This window comes from Ctenopharyngodon idella, chromosome 24, assembly GCF_019924925.1.
Source record: "Ctenopharyngodon idella isolate HZGC_01 chromosome 24, HZGC01, whole genome shotgun sequence".
Lineage (NCBI taxonomy): Eukaryota > Metazoa > Chordata > Actinopteri > Cypriniformes > Xenocyprididae > Ctenopharyngodon > Ctenopharyngodon idella.
This window is the reverse complement of record NC_067243.1, coordinates 745004-765350: the sequence shown is the minus strand read 5'-3', so window position 1 is coordinate 765350 and position 20347 is coordinate 745004. Positions and strand designations below refer to the sequence as shown.

Genomic DNA, 20347 nt, shown 5'->3' with positions numbered 1-20347 from the left:
ACTTATTACAGTAATAACAGTAAATTATGCATAAATACAAGTAACTAACCCTGAACCAAACCCTAACTGTAACTCTATAGTAAGTACATGCAGTTAATTAATATTATTCAGTACTTATTTGAGTAGTACAATGTAACTATGTCAGCATACAATAAAGTGTAATAAAGAACAATTTAGAGTTAAAATGATTTAAAGTTGAAACAAGAAAAACATTAATGGCGATTATTATTAGATATTGTGGTAACACTTTACTTGAAGCCTTAAAGCTATTCATAATGTACGTTATAATGCCTTATATGTATCTTTTCATAAATAATTGTGCATTAAAATGTGCATTATAAATGCAAAAATGCAATATAATATTTGCAAATTTGTTATTACATCTGAAAATGGTTGTTTGTCATGAGTTTTAATGCATTGTGTAACAATGTAACAATGAATAGATAAGTATTATAATGTGTTATAATTGCGGTTATAATTATTCATGAGATCAAACACACATTATAATGTATAAAAGAAAGATTAATTAATGCATTAAAATACTTTTAAAATACATTGTGTATGAAGGCTTTAAGTAAAGTGTTACTGATATTGTTTTATAATTATTTAATCGAAAACAATGATATTGTCATGTTTATTCATTCAGAAGAACAGCATTATTCCTTTCAAAAAAAAATCTAAATGCATTTCCATAATGAGTCTCACTGTGAGTTTAATCAGTTTATTACAGGTTTAATTTCCCTTTATTTATTTCTATACTGTGTTCATATGTAGTTCATTTTTATTGTAGATATCATACATGGCGAAAAAAATAGATCTGACATCAGAATGTAAATGTTGCTACTTTCTGTATTTCAGTCAATGATACTGAATCTCTTTTGTTCATGTTGTGCTTATAATTCAGTGCTTTATAATTCAAGTACAATTTGCAAATTGTATTGTTTTCTAGTTCTTATCAATGATATAATCATCATTTGGCCTGAGCTTTAGTCAAACTTTGAACTTGAGTTACATTTTGAGTTGAATATCTCAAGTAAGTAAAAATGTACTTTATATTGGGATGCAAAAACTGCTGGAATTAAAGCAGTCAGTGTCTCAGTATATTGAGTTTCATTTCTGGGGTTTGATTTAAATGTATATAGTGATTGTGTAGTTTGTATATTGTATATTATATCAGCTCTAGTGATGTTGAATGACATGAAGGATCAGATTGTCATGATTTTTGCTGCTGTTGAAATGCTGTGAGTGAAACAGTGTGTTTTCTTTGTGTTTGTGAATGTGTTGTGTTTGTCTCCTGCAGCTGGTCCCACAGTGAAGCCCTCAGTGTCTCTGCTGCCGCCCTCTTCTCTGCAGATCTCTGGAGACTCAGCCGCACTGCTCTGCCTGCTCAGCTCTTACTCTCCACAGGGGGCGCTGGTGAGCTGGACACTGGACGGGTCAGAGGTCACCGAGGGGGTCGTGACCAGCGCAGAGAGCCAGCGGGACGGCCGCTACAGCCGCAGTAGCGTCCTGACCCTCAGCAAAGCACGCTGGGAAAAGGGAGAGGTGTACGTCTGCAGAGTAACACATGATGGAGCTCCTCATGAGGTCTCGTTCCACAAGAGCTCTGAGTGCTGATGTTTCTCTCCTGAAGATGAGCCGTATCTGAGTGTCCTGTGTCAGGCAGGATTCACATGAGTCTAGTGCTGCAGCTGTAGTGATTTACAACTCAATACTGAAAGAGAGCTGGCGTGTCAAAGCACTGTGTGATCTTTCAATCTGCTGTAACATTCAATAAAGCTTCTCAACAAGTTCACTTTGTGTCTGACAACATCATTCAACTAACAGATGAAGATGCAGGTGCTTTTCACAAGCTTGATGTAAATGTCAAATAAAGCTCTTGGGGTTTGAACATGGTCTCTGGAGACAGAGCTGCTCTATTCTGAGAGGATCAGAATCACTCCACCCTGACAATGCAAATGGGCTTTTCAGTCTCACTGTTTGATTGGTCACATGATCTGGACTGGAACACACCAGTTTCACTTCTGCTGAAAATGTGGTGATGAAAATATATATGAAAATGTCATGAAAATCAAATGGAAAGCATCACGTCCAGACAGCAGAAGTGACTGAATTCAGTCTGTTCAGTTTGATTGACAGGGATCATATATTACACTTAATACATGATGATCATATTAAACACTGACTCATTCTCTTCATAAACACAAGATTGATGTTGATTTAGATGATCTAGTGTTATTAGTGTTTGTCTGTGATCGGTGTTGTGTGTGATTGTGTTGTATGAGCAGCTGCAGCTGAAAGTCATGTTTGTTGGTTGATGAAGAAGAGCTCTTGATCATGTCATGTTCAGTTCATAGAGCTATAAACACATTCAGAGCAGTGAAGCATGTGCCGCTCATGTAAAACACCCTCTGAATGCAAAAGACAGAAGAGAGATCAGGACGATATACATTCAGAGTCCAATAGTTTTACTGACAGGGTTAAAAGAAAGGCTTTACATCACCAAAGCACAGTAACAGTAAATATACAGAGTCAGACATACACATTTACACATCATTCTCTACAGGACACAACTGAATGATTCCTGCTGTATCAGTAGTCAATGATCTTGCTGCTCAACATTCAAACACTTGTCTATTGTTTGCTGTAGCAGTGCAGTGTACTTTCAGAAACCCTCCACCTCACATTCTGATTGGGGGTCCCTGATAATATATCCATCAGGAAATGTGGATAAACAGAAAAGGCTGCACCCACTTCAGCCCCTCATTTCATTGAACAGATGTGTCATATATAGATCCAGTGTGAAGTCCAAAAACGTTTTATGTTGCCCTGAGGGCGACACCATGCCATAGAGGAATAAAGAAACAATTCTATAATTGAGTTAACTTCAGCAAAACTTGTATGTAATGTTGTATTTTCAGTGGTTTAATCGGGAACAATTACTGGGACACCATAGGAAGATTTATTGTTTCCCCTTTAAGCATTTGCGCTCATGCTGTATGTCGACGGGGAAGCAGAGGTCGTTTTGTTGTTTCACATTTATCCTGTATTTGCTTTATTGTCTATTTATATCATAATCGCTGTATTTATGATGTTAGAACATTGTTAAGGGTTTCTGTCATAATGTGCATCAGTGATTAGTGAATTTTCCTTTAAAGTGCTGCTTTTAACCATTGAATTTTAGCATCTCATGTGTCTTTCTATGCAGGGATGAGAGAGTAGGCCTTCTGATGTGTGTAAACTAATCTTACCTCACAGTTTATGATTATTAATTATTGATGATTATTAATTATTAATAAATCGGTTGATGAGCATAGTTCCTGCATGTGTGCTGGGTCGGGACTATCCTCGTTCATGTCCGTGGCATGTACAGCAGAGACAGCCTGTCCAACAGCATTAAGTTCTTGTTATCAGGGACGACGTGAACCGACAGGCTTTAGATGGGAGTTTCAATCGTTCTGTTGGCACAGATGCAATCACTCGACCTGGGTAACATCAGAGTATTATAATTTAGCAGAGGGACTTCTTTTAAGTTATAAAGCATAGCTTTAATTTACCAATTATGTTTTCAAAAAGAATATTAAAGAATATTACAAAACATGCAGTAGAAGAGTAATAATGCAAACAAATGTTAATAAAAAGGCTTAAATACAAACACTTTTCTCTCTTTGCTGTGGAAGTTCAGTATAAGAGGAAATGTCAGGCATCTTAGGGGGGCACTGCAGTATTGATCTGGTGAAGGAGGAGGTCATCGAGTAAAAAAGGTTGAGAAACACTACACTAGTGTCATCACATCGACACAACGTCAAAGTGACTGACAGATAGAGAACTCAGTTATGTAACAGACACGCCATCTAGTGATGAAGCATGGAAGTGCAATTAAAGTGACTGACTTTCCTGCAGTTCGATTACATTGTAGTGGAAAGTTTTGCAGGACCAAACACCACTAACATTTATATAATATAAAGATTATGTTACATGCTTAGTACATCCAAATAAATAAATAATGTTTCTGAAAGGTTTGATACAATATTGTGTTGTTTGTGATCCTCCATCAGCAGCTGCAGTATCTCTCAGCTGTATCAGTGCATCACTGTGACGTCTGACTGACCGAGGTTTTTGTACCACTCTTTATCACTGTGTGAACACCCATACACTGTTTGGATAGTGTAAACTCTGACAGTAATAATCTCCTGTATCTTCAGTCTGGACTCCACTGATGGTCAGAGTGAAATCACTGTCAGATCCACTGCCACTGAATCTAGATGGAGTTCCAGTATAACGGCTTGTTGCATGATATATGAGGAGTTTAGGAGCTTCTCCAGGTTTCTGTAAGTACCAGGCTAAATAATTACCACCATACACTCTACTGCTGGTTTTACAGTTTATTCTGACTTCTTGTCCTGGTTGAACTGCTGTTATTGATGGACTCTGAGTTACAGTGTACTGTCCTCTACACTCTGAGAGAAAGAAGAAGAAGAACAAGAAGAAGAAAATAATAATAATATTAAAATTATAAATTCTAAAAAAAAAATAATATAAAATTATAAACAATTAATATTTCAAGAGAATAATTGGAGCTGCATTACACAAACCTTGAGCGATCAGTGTGAGAGTCCAGATGAAGAAGGTGATTTTGTTCATTGTTGTTCTTTTGTCTTGTGTGATGATGAAGATTGTGTTCTGTTCTGCTCTCAGTCATGAAGTGTTAAACTCACAGCACTATAAACACTCTCAGAGCACTGAAGCATGTGTGACAATGCAAAGAAGTGGGCAGGATTTACAACAGTGTGTGCTGCTAACAAACTAACAAACTCTCTACATATAAGATTTGGTATTTCAGTGGTCTACTTTAGACATTCTACTGACTGTAAGTAACTTTACAACTACATGTCAACTTATTCTACTTAACTGAACCCAAACCTAACAGTCTACTACAGTCTACTAATACACTAATGAGAGTTAGTTGACATGTAGTTGACAAGTCACTTATAGTTAGTAGAATATCAAAAGTGACCCTCGAAATAAAGTGCAACCTAAGATTTTACAGATTATGTCGTTTGTAATAATTGTAAATATTGATTATTGTAAATATTTTTTAATTTTAATTATAAAATGTTTTTTTATGTTTTGCAGACTGATAAGACACTAGTCTTTGACTTTATATGAACTTCTGTCAGTGTGGATGAAGCATTTTCAGCTTTCAGTGCCGCTGTACATACTTTAGCAAAAGAGTAGACAAGCTTTGGGACATACTATCACGTCATACAATTGCGTCTTTGCTCTCTGTCGCATCCTGTCACCGTAAACTGGCCTGTCAATCATCTTACATCCTCCACATTTCATTTAGCTAATTTCCTACCGTATCGGAGAGAAATGCAGTAGCACGCTGATCTGCAGTCGCGGGTCTTTCATGTGGAGAACTCTCCTCATATTAATGCATAATGATGCATTTAAAAGTTAATGGCCAATCAGATCTTTATAAAAGTCCACATTGGTATTGCAGATGAAATATAACACGGATAACATTAAATAAATATTTTCTATCAGGTTGAACTGATTATTAGTCACTCAAACCTCTCAGCGTCGGTCGCGCAGATCCACCATGTTTTGTAGTTTTTTAACACTTTTTACTCGTGTTTGTAGTTCTGAACTGAATCCTCATCCAAAGCGCAATGGGTTGTGGGCAATATTAGCCTTTATAGTGTGCACGGATCCACACTTCCAAAATCTACCGGAAATAGTAGACCATCCGGGGACTTTTGGCATACCCTTTCCAACATACTATGCTTTGGGACACACTTATTTTAATCTCACATACTATTTAGGATGGATAATATGGACATTGGGACGCAGGGAAAGTGAGCAGCATTCAGCTGGTCATGTGATCTCAAAATGGTGGCCAACTTAAGGAAGAAAAATAAAAGATTTTTTTTAGGCCCCTAAAATGACTATAGTATCATGAAAGTCGATCATTTTAAACATATTTGTCAAACACAATAATTATTTCTTTGTGAGTACAGTAATGTACTACATCTTTAAAAACACGTTAACAATGAGAAAAAGTTTTACTGTATTTAGAGTAAACAAAACAAAACAAAAAAAAGATACATAATGGTGTTTTGATGAAGGTTGACATGTTCATCAGGACTCATAATCAGGTCATGTGACACTAGATTAAACAATGTGCTTATGAAATGTTCAGAATTATTGATTAATTTATTTGAAGCTGCAGGTTTTTCTGTGAATCATGATGATTGAGCTTCATATGAAGAACAGAAGATCATTATGAGAAACTCACAACATCATCCATGATAAAAGAGGTCAAAGGTCACCTCAGAGGTCACAGATCATCAGATATATTTCCATCAACAGTGTTATATCAGAAAGCATTTTGTCCAAACTGAATGTTTGAGTGTTGAGAAGATCTGAGTTTCTTCTAATATCAGTGTGTTGAAGTGTTGTTTCTCTCTCTCTGCTGGAGTTTGTGTTCACTCGAGTGGAATAGAGGTTTTTGTACGACCGTTTCATTAGATTGTATCACTGTGGTTGACTTTTGGTGGAGGAACTAAACTGGTGCTCGGTAAGTCCTTTTAATTAACAATTAAAAAAAAAAAAAAATACAATTTAGATTCAGAAAGTGTTTTACAGTTGAAACAAAAACATTTTTTTTTAATAATAATAATATTGTGCTGAAACTTTACTTGAAGCATTTATGTATAATGTGTTATGAAGGTATCCATAAATAATGCCTTTTCATAAATAATTGTAACCAAAATTAAAAGCCATTATATTGACAAATTCAATGTTACATCTGAAATTGGTTGTTTGCAATTTGTTTTACCCCATTATACTTTCTAAAGGTGTAACAGTGAATAGATGATATTATAATGTGTTATAACTTAATGCTTAATTAATTATTCATGAGATCATACATGCAGTATAATGTGTATAATGATGCTTAATTAATGCATTAAAATATAATATAAAATACTTTTATAATTCATTGTGTATAAAGGCTTTAAGTAAAGTGTTACTGATATTGTTTTGTCCATTTCCCATAATCCTCCTTGCCAATCACATGCACACTCCACACCAATCACCAGTTGCCACATACAGCTTAGCACACTACCTGGACTATAAAGGACTTACACACACACCACCTCATTGCGAAGTCTTGATTTGCCGAGGTGATCATTTCTGAGCGTTTTTCTGTGGACTGTTTATCTGTTACCGATTGGACTGTTTATTCCCTGCGACCCTTTGCTGCCTACCCTGATCTTTGCCTGTTTCCTGGACTGTGATTGTTTGCTGCCTGCCCTGATCCTTGCCTGTACCCTGACTCTGTTTGTCTGCCGCCTGCCCCGACCATTGCCTGTTACTGTTTATGCCTCTGCCTTTGCCCTGTCTACTCTGTAAGTACTTTTAATAAACTAGCTGCAAATGGATCCACATTCTGTCGACCCATCGTTACAGAAGACTTCGCCATCAAACGATCCAGCAGCTTCTACGAGCGCTTCCAGCCTTAGCATGGACCCAGCAATACGTCTCGTCCGCCTTCGGCAAGGTAATTGTACACTCGAGGACCACATTCAGAAGTTTTTAGACATTGCCTATTTCTCTGACCTGCCTGACTGTGCCCTCATTGACTTCTTTGGCTATGGATTAAACGAACCATTGAAGGACTACTTACTTATTAATGGTCCCCGAGGGTCGTTCGTGGAATTTCTGGACTTTGCCCTGCTTACTGTTGGTTCACTTTTTACTGTGGGTGTCGCGGAGGAACGCGACACCTCGTCCCCCCATGTAATGGCTGCCTCTAAAGAGAGCCTGCACAAAATGGCGGCCACAACATCATCACATCATGTCTCCGCTGATCTTCCAGAGCCAAGTCAAGTCTCCGTTGATCCTCTAGAATTACATCACGTCTCTGGATCTGTTTGGGAGCGGAGTGGGTTGCGTTCCAGTGTGGCTGATCCAGCGCTGACTTCAGTACGAGCGGCTGGCATTCCTAAGCCTCCGCCGGCCGCTTCACACTCAAGCTCGCCGGTTGCCGCTTCACACTCAAGCTCGCCGGTTGCACGCACTCAAGCTCGCCGGTTGCCACGCACTCAAGCTCGCCGGTTGCCACGCACTCAAGCTCGCCGGTTGCCACGCACTCAAGCTCGCCGGTTGCCACGCACTCAAATTCTCTGGATGCTATGGACAAGATGGCCGCTTGTGCCAGTGTGGCCACGGCTAGATGGCCGCGCCCGCCAGTGTCTGGGAACATAGCGGGGTCGGTTCCAGCCATAGTGTTCCACTCCTGAACCAGCTCCAGTCCGCGAGTCCGCCTCCAACCCCGTGAGACCCGCTGCAGCGCCCTCAGAGGGAGGTAGGCATAGAGCCACCGCCTCAACCATGTAAAACGGAGGAGAGGAGGAAGAAGGCTTCCTCCATCCCTCAAGGCCCGGAGGCCTTCCCAGAGCCCGCTGTAGGCCCGGAGGCCGTCCCAGAGCCCGTTGTAAGCCCGGAGGGCCGTCCCAGAGCAGTCCGCTGCCGTCCCAGAGCAGCCCGCTCTTCCTGATACGGCCACGGAGGCCGTCGCCGAGCTCCTCGCCCTGCCGGCGCCACCCGAGCTCCTCGCCCTGCCGGCGCCACCCGAGCTCCTCGCCCTGCCGGCGCCACCCGAGCTCCTCGCCCTGCCGGCGCCACCCGAGCTCCTCGCCCTGCCGGCGCCACCCGAGCTCCTTACCCACGAAACCGCCACGGCCTCCGTTGAATTCCCCAAGAACTTTTTGGGGGGGGGCCATATACCTGAGGGTGGGGAGCTTGTGGGTGGGGACCCTGCACGGCCGCGATCATCAGCGGCCTCCGAATTGCTTGAGCTTGCGGGTGGGGACCTTACACGCCCACGGTCTTCAACCGCCTGTGAACTGCTGTGGCCGGCTACGGACCCTGACCTGCCGTGGGCGCCCAAGCTACCTGACCTACCGTGGCCGCCTAAGCCACCTGACCTGCCGTGGTTGCCCAAGCCACCTGACCTGCCGTGGGTGCCCAAGCCACCTGACCCGCCGTGGTTGCCCAAGCCACCTGACCCGCCGTGGCTGCCCGTGGCACCTGACCCGCCGTGGCTGCCCGTGGCACCTGACCCCCCGTGGCTGCCCGAGTTCCTGGACCTGCATTGGAGACCCCGTTCCCGTCTGCCAACAGGTCTCCAATGTACCCACCCCCCCCTCCCTATCTGTGCCATTTACGCCGCGAGGACGCGCCTTCCGGAAGGGGGGCGTTATGTCACGATCACTGTCTGTTCCTGTCAGTTCCTGGACTCCATTTCCCATAATCCTCCTTGCCAATCACATGCACACTCCACACCAATCACCAGTTGCCACATACAGCTTAGCACACTACCTGGACTATAAAGGACTTACACACACACCACCTCATTGCGAAGTCTTGATTTGCCGAGGTGATCATTTCTGAGCGTTTTTCTGTGGACTGTTTATCTGTTACCGATTGGACTGTTTATTCCCTGCGACCCTTTGCTGCCTACCCTGATCTTTGCCTGTTTCCTGGACTGTGATTGTTTGCTGCCTGCCCTGATCCTTGCCTGTACCCTGACTCTGTTTGTCTGCCGCCTGCCCCGACCATTGCCTGTTACTGTTTATGCCTCTGCCTTTGCCCTGTCTACTCTGTAAGTACTTTTAATAAACTAGCTGCAAATGGATCCACATTCTGTCGACCCATCGTTACAGTACTGTGTATGAAGGCTTTAAGTCTTACTGATATTGTTTTATAATTATTAAATCTAAAACAATGATATTGTCATGTTTATTCATTCAGAAGAACAACATTATTCCTTTCAAAAAAATCTAAATATTTTTCCATAATGAGTCTCACTATGAGTTGAATCAGTTTATTACTAGTTTAATTCTCCTTCATTTATTTCTAGACTGTGTTCATATAGTTCATCTTTTATTGTAGATATCATGGGGGAAAAAAAGAGATCTGGCATCAGATTGTAAATGTTGCTACTTTCTGTATTTCAGTCAATGAAACTGAATTTCTTTTCACATGTTGTGCTTGTTATTCAGTGTTTTTTAATACAAACAAAATATATGTATGATTCAGTTGTTTTAATTCCGTTTGAAATTGAGTTACATTTTGAGCTGAATATCTCAAGTATCTCAAGTAAAATTTAAGAACTTTATGTTCAGAGTTTAAAACTGCTGGAATTAAAGCAGTCAGTGTCTCAGTATATTGAGTTTCATTTCTGGGGTTTGATTTAAATGTATACAGTGATTGTGTAGTTTGTATATTGTATATTATATGAGCTCTAGTGATGTTGAATGACATGAAGGATCAGATTGTCGTGATTTTTGCTGCTGTTGAAATGCTGTGAGTGAAACAGTGTGTTTTCTTTGTGTTTGTGAATGTGTTGTGTTTGTCTCCTGCAGCTGGTCCCACAGTGAAGCCCTCAGTGTCTCTGCTGCCGCCCTCTTCTCTGCAGATCTCTGGAGACTCAGCCGCACTGCTCTGCCTGCTCAGCTCTTACTCTCCACAGGGGGCGCTGGTGAGCTGGACACTGGACGGGTCAGAGGTCACCGAGGGGGTCGTGACCAGCGCAGAGAGCCAGCGGGACGGCCGCTACAGCCGCAGTAGCGTCCTGACCCTCAGCAAAGCACGCTGGGAAAAGGGAGAGGTGTACGTCTGCAGAGTAACACATGATGGAGCTCCTCATGAGGTCTCGTTCCACAAGAGCTCTGAGTGCTGATGTTTCTCTCCTGAAGATGAGCCATATCTGAGTGTCCTGTGTCAGGCAGGATTCACATGAGTCTAGTGCTGCAGCTGTAGTGATTTACAACTCAATACTGAAAGAGAGCTGGCGTGTCAAAGCACTGTGTGATCTTTCAATCTGCTGTAACATTCAATAAAGCTTCTCAACAAGTTCACTTTGTGTCTGACAACATCATTCAACTAACAGATGAACATGCAGGTGCTTTTCACCAGCTTGATGTAGCAGTAAATGTCAAATAAAGCTCTTGGGGTTTGAACATGGTCTCTGGAGACAGAGCTGCTCTATTCTGAGAGGATCAGAATCACTCCACCCTGACAATGCAAATGGGCTTTTCAGTCTCACTGTTTGATTGGTCACATAATCTGGACTGGAACACACCAGTTTCACTTCTGCTGAAAATGTGGTGATGAGTGACTGAATTCAGTCTGTTCAGTTTGATTGACAGGGATCATATATTACACCTAAAACATGATGATCATATTAAACACTGACTCATTCTCTTCATAAACACAAGATTGATGTTGATAATGATCTAGTGTTATTAGTGTTTGTCTGTGATCAGTGTTGTGTGTGATTGTGTTGTATGAGCAGCTGCAGCTGAAAGTCATGTTTGTTGGTTGATGAAGAAGAGCTCTTGATCATGTCATGTTCAGTTCATAGAGCTATAAACACATTCAGAGCAGTGAAGCATGTGCCGCTCATGTAAAACACCCTCTGAATGCAAAAGACAGAAGAGAGATCAGGACGATATACATTCAGAGTCCAATAGTTTTACTGACAGGGTTAAAAGAAAGGCTTTACATCAGCAAAGCACAGTAACAGTAAATATACAGAGTCAGACATACACATTTACACATCATTCTCTACAGGACACAACTGAATGATTCCTGCTGTATCAGTAGTCAATGATCTTGCTGCTCAACATTCAAACACTTGTCTATTGTTTGCTGTAGCAGTGCAGTGTACTTTCAGAAACCCTCCACCTCCCCCAGCTCCACCTGTCCAGATCTGCTATGGGGTGATTCATGTTTGCTCGTACAGCAGCAGCATGTTGTGTGTGTTTTGGCAGTGGAAAGTTCTGTACTCTACAGCAGATATAATCAACAGCAGCAGACCAAACACATTAACATTGTCATATTCATTACCATGACAAACTCTCCAAGAACTGTCATGTCAGAAATCTAGTTCAGTCATGAAACTGAAGATGGCACAGGCTTCGATCGGTCCTTTACATGCAGTCTGTAAGCAATCACATCAATACCAATTGACTCAGGCTGATTGGTCTCTGCTGATCCTGCAGCCAATGAGATCCCTTGCTCAACATTTAATAGTCTGGTTCAGTGTTTGCTGTAGGCTAGTCCTGCAGCGCTTTAAGAGTTGAAATGCAAAATGCAAATGTTTTATTGAAGTTGTAATCAATTAAATGCAACTATCAAATCATCTAATACCATTAAATATGAAGTGTCTTCATAATATGTGTTATTTTATTAAATTATAGGGCTTGTTTTGTTTGTTTTATTTAACCCTTGGGGGTCCCTGATAATATATCCATCATGAAATGTGTATATACCGAAACGGCTGCACCCACTTCAGCCCCTCATTTCATTGAACAGACGCGTCATATATAGATCCGCTGTGAAGCCCAAAAACCTTTTATGTTGCCTGAGGGCGACACCATGCCATAGAGAAATAAAGAAACAATTCTATAATTGAGTTAATTTAAGCAAAACTTGTATGTAATGTTGTATTTTCAGTGGTTTAATCAGGAACAATTACTGGGACACCATAGGAAGATTTATTGTTTCCCCTTTAAGCATTTGTGCTCATGCTGTATGTCGACGGGGAAGCAGAGGTCGTTTTGACATAAAAAGGCTTAAATACAAACACTTTTCTCTCTTTGCTGTGGAAGTTCAGTATAAGAGGAAACGTCAGGCATCTTAGGGGGGCACTGCAGTATTGATCTGGTGAAGGAGGAGGCCATCGAGTAAAAAAGGTTGAGAAACACTACACTAGTGTCATCACATCGACACAACGTCAAAGTGACTGACAGATAGGGAACTCAGTTATGTAACAGACACGCCATCTAGTGATGAAGCATGGAAGTGCAGTTAAAGTGACGGACTTTCCTGCAGTTAGATTACATTGTAGTTTTGCAGGACCAAGCACCACTAACATTTATATAATATAAAGATTATGTTACATGCTTAGTACATCAAAATAAATAAATAATGTTTCTGAAAGGTTTGATACACCATTGTGTTGTTTGTGATCCTCCATCAGCAGCTGCAGTATCTCTCAGCTGTATCAGTGCATCACTGTGACGTCTGACTGACCGAGGTTTTTGTACCACTCTTTATCACTGTGTGAACACCCTAGTGCTGCCCGGCCAGTGCCAACTCTGACAGTAATAATCTCCTGTATCTTCAGTCTGGACTCCACTGATGGTCAGAGTGAAATCACTGCCAGATCCACTGCCACTGAATCTAGATGGAGTTCCAGTATTACGGCTTGTTGCATCATATATGAGGAGTTTAGGAGCTTCTCCAGGTTTCTGTAAGTACCAGTGTAAGTAACTACCACCCCACACTGCACTGCTGGTTTTACAGTTTATTCTGACTTCTTGTCCTGGTTGAGCTGCTGTTATTGATGGACTCTGAGTTACAGTGTACTGTCCTCTACACTCTGAAAGAAAACGAATGAAAATGATATCTGACATTTTAAAAGAATTAAAAATCACTGTTAAAAAAAAGAAGAAGAAAGAAACTGTATTACACAAACCTTGAGCAAACAGTGTGAGAGTCCAGATGAAGAAGGTGATTTTGTTCATTGTTGTTCTTTTGTCTTGTGTGATGATGAAGATTGTGTCGCCCGCGAGGGACTGCCGCCATTTTACTTTCGTTTTGTATTTGTTTATTTTGTATTAAAGTAATGTTGAACGTTTGCCGGTTCCCACCCTCCTTCTTCCCACAACAATGAACTGTGTTACAAATATCTATGAACTTTAAGGGAGTTAACTAGTTAGCTGAGGTTCAGGAGCGGGGCCGCACCTCAAACAATCACCTGACTTCTCAAATCCTACAGTACTGTTTGTCTTGTTCTCTTGAACCCTCCCTTCCCCTCCCTCTCTCTTATCCATTCAACAATCCTTATCATCCCCTCTTCTCTTCCTTTCCAGGTTGTATCGGGGGTCCTAATCACTCAGATCAACCTGACTATCATCCCCTTCCCCTTCATCCTCTCCCTATTCATCCCTAACTTTCTTCAGTAAATAATTCTCCAACATTCATGGATGTGGTGTGGTCCTTGATAGTGAAATGTCCTTTAAATCGAAAAGGTAAAATATGAGAATCATTATAACTTTGGTCATCTTTATTGACATGTTTTAATTCAATATTTAAAACAGGATGTTTAAAAAACAATACATCACTATTAAATGTAAATTAGCAGCTTTATTGTAAATAATAATAATAATAATAATAATTATAGCTCTTCTGGGCAGTGGATCAGTATGACTTTGTCATCATGCTGTGTGCCGGAGATCTCCAGTGCTTCTGGCACTTTGCTCACTATGGTGAGAGCTTCTACTTACACTTCATGGAAAGACATTGTTCTGCATTTAAATATTAGTATGAACTTGAATGGTTTGAATGTTTCAGCTCAGTATGTGTGTGTTCAGGTCCAGCTGGTGACTGTGTGGCCCTTGATAGACATCTGTCTGTGATTGTTAATGCTCCGAGCGGATTAATAATCGGCACAGCTGACGATGAAAGTGGTCAGTTTGTCTTCAGTGTCGAGGAGACTGGTGAGTCTCACCTTGATACGTGTTTTAGTACATCTGCTGCCCACGTTATGAACAGAAAAATCATCTGTTTCTAGAACTCGAAGTGGATTTCATGTGGACCATGCAGTGAATCCCAGACAGAGAATAATTCACACAGAAATGAAAAATTAATGTTGTTAATGTGTGTTTTCTTTTTAATGAAACATTAAAGGAAAAATTATACTAAATTAATTAATATCAAAGTATCATATTAAAAGTCACACTTTCAAACTCCAAAAATTACAAAAAAAAAAAAAAAAGTTGAATGAATAAATGAACGAATGAATGATCATGTGTATCTCAGCAGGTTTTTATCAGATGTGCTTCAGTAATTTCCACAGTCACTTTGGGATCATGCAGGTTTTCCTGAACTTTGGTGTGTATTACGAGGGACAAGAGAAGAAAAAGGAAGAAAAGAAGAAAAAGAAAGAAGAGGATATGAAACAGATAAACATTCATTGTGGTAAAACACAACTGCATCTAGCAGAAACAAACACATCCTTACTGTAATGTGGGCGACAAACCCCGCTGTTAACAAACACTAAACCTGCGACTGCTTCATCTCCATTTATAACCTGATCTCCAGTAATTATTTGAGTCAGACACGACTGTTTCTTCAACATCAGACTTGTGGTGAAATGGGTTTATTTATTTTTTTCCTTTTAGTAATAACAAGGTCTTATCTGAACTTTCCCAGTGTATCTCCAGAAACAAGAGAAGCAGTGGATTTCAGTAACATGAAGCTCCTGTGAGGACGCTGAACATCTGCTGATGGAGCTGCTCTATTCTGAGAGGAACAGAATCACCTGATGATCAAATATGAGTTTCACTGTCCACACTTTATTCTCTGAAATGAGTCAGAAGAGTTGGACTAATGGAGAGATGAGGTTTGTTCATGTTCATCAGTTTATAATGAAACACTGTCAGTGTCTGAAGCCTCTGGACTGCTGAGATCGTCCTTGACTCGGTTAGAGAGTAAGAGCTCCAAGAGTTCAATCCACAAAACTATTAATGATACGCTGGATTCAGAAAACAGGTCACGTCTGTGAGCAGTTGTGTTTGTATGAATGAATGAGGGTGAGTGTGGTCTGAAACAATGACAAATTATGTAAATTAGACACAAATATGAACAATCCTTCTGTTAAACTGTTACAGATATTAAACATTTCCCATCATAAACATAAATGAATAATAAACAATCAACCATCATGTGAAATTCACTGACACTTCCACAAATATCATGTAGTGTGATAAAGTAATCTTAATCTGAATCACATACTCTCTTCAGTAAGCACTTATTTTGATCAATTACTTCACGATCGCTAAAAAAGTATGTTCTGTATAGTATGAGTGTGTATGAATGTAATCTGGACGTACTACATCTGCCATGTTGTCATTATCTTTAGTATTACTCAGAAGTCTTTCAAATATAAATAATTCGAAGTGATGGTGCTTTATGTAACGTTGTCTAGCGTACGATCCTGTTTGACATTTGTGCTGGCTACTGTTTACAGGCCACCAGGACACCATACAGACTTTATCAGAGAAACATTCAGACTGTGAATTCAGACATACTTCTGTTGTAACATACTGTTTTTGACCTACTATATAGAGAATGTGAAGAATGTGATTTTGGATGCAGCCACAGTCTTAAAGGAAAGGTGTGTAGATCTCAGTTATGTTAAAGACATGTGACCCTCTAGTGGTGAAGTATGGAAGTCCAATTAAAGGGATTGACTTTCCTACAGTAAATAATACAGATAATATTGTAGTGTAAAGTTTTGCAGGTACGAGCACCACTCACATTTTCTCCAGATTTTAGTCCAGTTTAGTATAAGGGATATAAGATTGTATGTTACATGTTTATTAAACACATCATAATAAATAAAGTTTCTGAAAGGTTTGATTCACCATTGTGCTGTTTGTGATCCTCCATCAGCAGCTGCAGTATCTCTCAGCTGTATCAGTGCATCACTGTGACGTCTGACTGACCGAGGTTTTTGTACCACTCTTTATCACTGTGTGAACACTGGACCACTGTGTAAACTCTGACAGTAATAATCTCCTGTATCTTCAGTCTGGACTCCACTGATGGTCAGAGTGAAATCACTGCCAGATCCACTGCCACTGAATCTAGATGGAGTTCCAGTATAACGTCTGTTTATATAATAAATCAGGAGTTTAGGAGCTTCTCCAGGTTTCTGCTGATACCAGGCTAAGTAGCTGCTTAATATTCCTACATCTATATGACACTCTATTGTAGCTGTTTGACCCTGTTGGACAGTTTTAACTTCAGGTTGAGTCAGAGTCACTCCTCTGGATTCTGAAGAAGAGAAAAGAAAAACAATTATTGTTTAAAACTACTACTATCATATACTTTTACAAGAACACCAAAACCAGAGTCAGTTTTTATCAGTCTTACCTTGAATAAACAGAGTGAGAGTCCAGATGAAGAAGGTGATTGTGTTCATTGTTGTTCTTTTGTCTTGTGTGATGATGAAGATTGTGTTCTGTTCTGCTCTCAGTCATGAAGTGTTAAACTCACAGCACTATAAACACTCTCAGAGCACTGAAGCATGTGTGACAATGCAAAGAAGTGGGCAGGATTTACAACAGCGCGTGCTGCTGTTGTGTCTATCAGAATATCATTATACTTTAAGGAGCTATAGATAGCAATAACACGATGGAGGCCGAGGCCGAGGGCACTTACAACTCAACTTTTACTTTCCGTGAGAGAGGTATACGCCATAACACAGCGCCATCTAAAGCATAAGACAACAATTGCAGGATAACCCAGTTTCTAACATTAAATACATAACATTTCCTCCCAACTTAAATCAAAAGTGATCATACACAACAAGGTATTTCTTTTCTTTAATTCAACTTTAACCACAGTTTAGCAAGCACGTCTTATTCAAACTACTGCATATGAATCTCTTCCTTTAACATCCATAAACATTAGGATGCTTGATAACGGTCAGGTGTCCAAGTAAGACAGTTAGGATGATGCTTAATAGCCTTTCTCATTTGTACAGTCCCCGAAGGTGATTTGTCAGTGTTGCCAGTCCCTGATTTGTCAGTTATCACATCCACAAGATTGTCAGTCTTTTCCCCGGCGTTCTCCTGAAGCAGATGTGCCTGTGAACTATCAGAATAAGCAGGAACTTCTGGTTCCATCTGAGTCCCTTGTTTCAGTAGTTGATCTACATGACGTTTCCAGGTTCCAGCCGCACCCACGTTGACGATGTAGGAGACAGGTCCCGTTCTGGACATCACCACTCCAGGTATCCATTTTTCTCTTTTTCTGTAGAACAAACCAGGATCCATGAATTCTCTCAACAAGAGTGTTCTTGGTGTTGTAACTGCTGAGCATCCTGGGACTGTCTCACGATTTTGGCGAGACTAGGTTTTAGAAGATCCAGCCGGGTTCTTAGCTTGCGATTGAGAAATATCATTGCAGGTGGCTCTTTTGTAGTAGCATGTGGAGTTTTCTGTATGTTAACAGGAATCCATCAAGTCTCTGTTGGATTGGTGCTGATCCTGTGGAAGCTTTTAGAGTGTGTTTGAGTGTTTGGACAAACGCTCAGCTTGTCCATTACTAGAGGGGTGATAGGTCGCAGAACGGATATGTTGCACCCCATTTGCCTTCAGGAAAAGTGAAAACTCCTCAGCAAATAACTGTAGGGTGTTGTCACTGACAATGATATTAGGGACATCATAATGACTGAAATGCCCTCGTAAGACCTGAATGGTTTTGCTTGTGGTTTTACTGTCCATAATGGAAACTTCAGGCTATTTGGAGTGCGCATCAACTACAATCAAGTACATATGGCCTTCAAAGGGACCAGCAAAATCCATATTTATCCTTTCCCAAGGATGAGCTGGCCAAATCCATGGGTGAAGTGGTGCAGAACAGGGGGCACTTTGGATACGCTGACAAGACTGGCATGATTTGGACTGAGACTCGATCTGTCCATCAATACCTGGCCACCAAACGTAGCTACGGGCCAGATGTTTCACCCTTACCACCCCAGGATGGCTCATATGCAGATCAGTTAACACTCGGTAGCGGAGTTTTTTTAGGTACAACGACACGACTCCCCCACATTAAACATCCTTGAACGACTGTGAGCTCGTGGCGACGCGTCACAAAAGGTAACAAGTCTGTGGGTACTTTTTTAGATTTTGGGAACCGTCCAGTTGAAACCATGTCCAGCACAGGTGACAAAGTGGGGTCCGTTAGGGTGTCACACCTAGTTTCAGCACTTCTGACAGGCAGGGTGGCTACATGGGCAGCATAGAACACATCCACCGTGTCCATTTTCTCAGTGTGTGTCACTGGTATTCACAGCCATGACAGTCCGTCTGCATTGGCATGTAAAGCTGCTTTCTTATACTCAAGGATATAATCATGGGCAGATAATAGCAAAGCCCATCGTTGCATTCTGGCTGCTGCCATGGGTGGAATGCTCTTGTTGGGACTAAGAATAGCAGTTAGAGGTTGATGACCTGTAAGGAGGGTAAACCGTCTTCCGTACTGGTTGGTGCAGGTGCTTCCTTAATTGCTTTGATCTTTTCTGGTGATTTGTGTATTCCAGCTGCGTCGATGAAGTGACCCAGACACTCTTCACATTAAATTCACATTTTTCACGCTGCAATTTCAGACTATATTTCTCCAGTCTAGTGAGTATTTGGTCTAGTGTCTTGAGGTGTTCCTCATCATCTCGTCCTGTTATCAGTATGTCATCTAGATAGCAGTGAGTGTTTGGAATCCCCAAGAGAACTTGATCCATTGCTGAAATAATGCAGGGGCCGGGGCAATCCCAAAGGGTCAACGGTTATAGCAAAATAACCCTTTTTGAGTGGATATGATGAGTAATTTCCTCGACTCCTGTGCCACTGGCATCTGCAAGTAAGCACTTGACAATTCCAGCTTACTGAATAATTGTTAAAAAGATGTTAAAATGTTAAAAAGAATGTTTTGCTAATGTTCCCATTAAGTTATGAAAACATTATTTCTAAATATTCTCTGAACGTTAAAAACGTCCAGTTTTTTTAAATGTTTTAAAAATGTTTTTTCTTGGTTGTGTGAATGTTAAGAGAACATTTCATTTTATCATTCTTCAAACATTATGGGAACGTCACTTTTAAATGTTCTTTTGATGTTCTGAAACAAGTAGCAACCTTTAAAAATCAAACAAAACTGTTTCAGAAAAAAAAACATCATATATAAATAAAGTTATTAAAGACCAGATTACTTTAAACGAATGTTCTATTAACGTTACTGGAAGATGTTTGTTCATAACTATGAGAGAATCTTGCCAAAACGTTTCCTGTTAGAGTTTGTTTACAGTCAGAATCAGCTTTATTGCCAAGTGTTGTTGCATAGGTTCACGTGTACTACAAGCGGTAACTAAATACATGTTTTGAATAAAGAGATAGTATGTTAAAAGCACATTTTAGTTCATATTCATGGTGTCTCAAAATAACAGTTGAGTACACTTAGATGTTCTTAAGATTATCTTAAGAAGTACTAAAAAATAATTTTCAGTATATTAAGTACAAAATTAGTGTGAGAAAATAGAGCACTTTAAGTACATTATGGAAGTGTACTTTTTTTTCACCTGGGGAACAAGCAAGGGATATAAGATTAAATGTCACATGTTTACTTAGTACATCATAATAAATAAATGAAGTTTCTGAAAGTTTGAATACACCATTGTTTGTGATCCTCCATCAGCAGCTGCAGT

At 40.4% G+C, this 20347-nt stretch overlaps 3 long non-coding RNA genes across 8 annotated transcripts in view; 1 reads left to right on the top strand and 2 right to left on the bottom strand.

Moving 5' to 3' along the window:
• LOC127506561 (uncharacterized) overlaps window positions 1-20347 on the top strand; it is a 133278-nt gene that overhangs the window by 67080 nt on the left and 45851 nt on the right. Inside the window, exons 3-4 of one of the 5 annotated variants that reach the window (XR_007928017.1) lie at window positions 3520-3747; window positions 12754-12768. This is a non-coding gene — a long non-coding RNA (uncharacterized LOC127506561). Of the gene's footprint in view, window positions 1-3519; window positions 4116-10436; window positions 10932-12753; window positions 12769-13018; window positions 13034-20347 lie in introns of those variants that run through there. The other 4 variants (XR_007928015.1, XR_007928020.1, XR_007928019.1 and 1 more) reach the window with 4 other exon arrangements.
• LOC127506572 (uncharacterized) lies at window positions 2452-6342 on the bottom strand. Of its 2 annotated transcripts, XR_007928034.1 has the most exons (3): window positions 4596-6342; window positions 3657-4460; window positions 2452-3485 (listed from the first exon to the last, which is right to left on the bottom strand). It is a non-coding gene; the product is annotated as an uncharacterized LOC127506572 (long non-coding RNA). The 2 variants fall into 2 exon arrangements; XR_007928033.1 differs by having other exon boundaries at window positions 2452-4460.
• Window positions 14892-16502, bottom strand: LOC127506602 (uncharacterized). The gene is made up of 2 exons (XR_007928080.1): window positions 16203-16502; window positions 14892-15685 (listed from the first exon to the last, which is right to left on the bottom strand). It is a non-coding gene; the product is annotated as an uncharacterized LOC127506602 (long non-coding RNA).